Consider the following 2511-nt stretch of genomic DNA (forward strand, 5'->3'; position numbering starts at 1 on the left):
TGGTATCCTGGGAATCCGTTTCCTGGTTTTCCAACTCTGTTCTCTTTATTTTCTCTATTTCTATGGCCTTTTAAACAATCCTATTTGGCCAAGACAGGTGAGTCAAAACTCCCTCAGGACCTGCGGCAAGCCAACAGTTATCCTCTGAGTCATGTGCTGCCTAACACCTTGCCCACCCAGTGGTCTCATCCTGCGGAGCCCAAGCTGGTTTCCAGCCACACCCTCTTCAACAGGAAAGACTTACCGTATTTCCCCATGTATAAGACGCACCCGTTTTTCGAAAAATTTGGGGTCTAAAAAACTGTGTGCGTCTTATACAGTGGTAGTAGATATTTTTACTTGCATTTTCCATTTTTTTGTGCTTGTTTTTGCGCTCATTGTTGAAGACAGTGATTCGTCATCAGACACAGATGAGGACAAGCTAATGGATGGGAGTTTTGACAGTAATGAGGAGCTGTGTGAATTTTATGATGAATAAAGCTTGAGTTCAATAACTTATCTAACGCGTTTTTTTTTTCAATTTTGGGGCCTCAAAATTAAGGTGTGTCTTATACATGGGAACATCTTATACATGAGGAAATCCTGTACCTTGTCAAGGTCATAGGCCATGCCAGAGGTCAGAGCACATTCTCTGTCAGGCAGGAAGGCTCTGAGGTCATCCACTCAGGCCCAGCTCTCGGTGGCCCCATTATAATTGCTTGAAAGGGTTGCTTCAAAACTAAGAGACATACACATAAGTCTCCAATTCAGTTCTGATTTTAAAAAAACAAAAACAAAAACCTTTACCCGCTAAAAGCTTGAACTTGCCAGACAGTGTTTCCTGTTTTCTGATTTAGCAGGACACACAACACCTTTTGTACAATAATGATCATGAGTAACACTTTCTTTGGCACTCACACATCAGCGTTTTTCTCGATGCTCTGCACCACTCAGGGGTGGCTCTGTTCTGGACCATGTTAAGCGAGGTTGCCTGCTCTGCCGTTGGTTGTGGCTTATTCTAGCAATGCCAGATCATCCAAACCCTAATTCAAAAATGAAGTAGAAAAGCTAGATTTTAGTCTCCCCTGGGCCAATTTATTAGCTCTGTGACCTTGGGCAAATCACATAGCTTCTCAGAGCGTTAGTTCCAAGAGGACTTAATGATCCTTCCTGCCGGGCTTACCTATTAGTGTTGGTGTGAGAACCAAATGAAATGTGTGTGGGAAAAGCCCTGTAGAGGCTAAGAGCTGTACAAAGTGGCAGCTTTGTCGTTAACAGCACTAAGTCTTGCCTGTGTCCCTAGTCAAGGAGGGGAGTGTGCCTTTCCCAGAGAGTGGACAGGGGACCAAGAAAGCCAGGGTGACGGCCTTCTACAATGGAACACAGGGCAATCCCAGTCAGGGTCCATTGCAAATGGGTGGGCTTTTGTGTGTTGCATGTGGAAAGCTGGAGTTTTGAAGTCACTTCTGAATTCCCATCATAACTCCGCCCCTTAGTAGTTAACAAATTGAGTAGTGACAACTGTGAGTCCCTAATCTTGCAGAAACTCGGTTTGTCACCTGTAGTACAGACAGCGGTACCTACCCTGCAGGACAGTGGGCAGTCCAAGGAATGTTAGTTTTCTCCTTGTTTCCCTTAAGTGGTAGGAAGAGCCTGCAATAGGCCTCGATTTGGGCTGCATGTTCGAGTACCTGGGAACTTCTAATAAATTCTGCTGCCCGGGACCCATCACCGGCCAATGAACTCAGACCCTCTGGGGCTGGGCCTGGGCTGCTGTTGCTTTCAGAGCTCCCTGGGAGAGTTCCAAGGCAGCCAGCCAGGAGAGCAGGGGGCTGGAGGGTACAATGCATCAGCTGCCATGGCCGAGTCTGGCACGCCCAAGCTGGCCCCTCCCCAGCGGTGCCCCCCCCATTTCCTCATATATTTCGCTTCAATGAAGCTGCATAAGAGCTGTGCATTCAAGAGTCAACCCACAGTTGAGGCCACAAGGGCAGCTCTGTCCCCCTACCTGCTGGTGGCAGAAGCCCAGTTTCCTTAGAAATGGAGCACCTGTCTAGGTCTCCTCTGCTTTCCTTTCCTTCCCTCCTCATCTTCATAGCGGCCCCATAGCTCTCCCTTCATTGCTGCCCCCACGTCCCGTCTCCTCTCAGTCACCCCGTCCCTCACACGTGGCGCGGGGACCTGCTTTGCGGCAGGCACTGTGGTAGGGACGAGGAGTTTCAGACCCAGGTAAGTAACCAGGGTCCCCTCCACTAGGCTGAGCCAGTGAGGGAGATGGCTGGAGACTGAGGAACAACTGGCCCTGGAGTCAAGCTGAGCTGGCTCCAGTTCTAGGTCCACTGTGTGACCTTGTTATTTGTCCTCTCTGAGCCTCAGCTATTTCATCTACAATATGGGGCTGATCATGCTCCTCTTCCAGGTTTGTTGTGAAAATAAATCAAAATAAATGATGGAAGTGAAGGCCCTGCACATAGTAGGTGCTCAGTTATCAAAAGACAGGAGGCCAGTGCATGGTGATCAAGGCATGAGCAA

Source organism: Saccopteryx bilineata, chromosome 3 (assembly GCF_036850765.1).
Source record: "Saccopteryx bilineata isolate mSacBil1 chromosome 3, mSacBil1_pri_phased_curated, whole genome shotgun sequence".
NCBI lineage: Eukaryota > Metazoa > Chordata > Mammalia > Chiroptera > Emballonuridae > Saccopteryx > Saccopteryx bilineata.